Here is a 384-nt window from a genome sequence, read left to right on the forward strand (position 1 = left end):
ATCAGTGAATGAACTTCACTATGATTATATAAGTCTGCGAGAGGTAAACAGGCAGTAGTGTATTCCCTTATTGGGATTGTCACATTAAGTTGACAATATGCTACAACTTTATCGCTCCACTACTGCTTAAATCTCTCTGAGAAATTTAGAAATATTATATTTCTAATTTTGCTGATCAGTGAATGAACTTCACTATGATTATATAAGTCTGCGAGAGGTAAACAGGCAGTAGTGTATTCCCTTATTGGGATTGTCACATTGGTCCTGCCCCTCTGGCGAATTTCAAATTGTCATGTAATGTTATGGATTGGTCCTGCCCCTCTGGCGAATCTGAAATTGTCATGTAATGTTATAGATTGGTCCTGCCCCTCTGTCGAATCTCAA

The sequence above is a fragment of the Octopus bimaculoides genome, chromosome 11 (genome assembly GCF_001194135.2).
Source record: "Octopus bimaculoides isolate UCB-OBI-ISO-001 chromosome 11, ASM119413v2, whole genome shotgun sequence".
Lineage (NCBI taxonomy): Eukaryota > Metazoa > Mollusca > Cephalopoda > Octopoda > Octopodidae > Octopus > Octopus bimaculoides.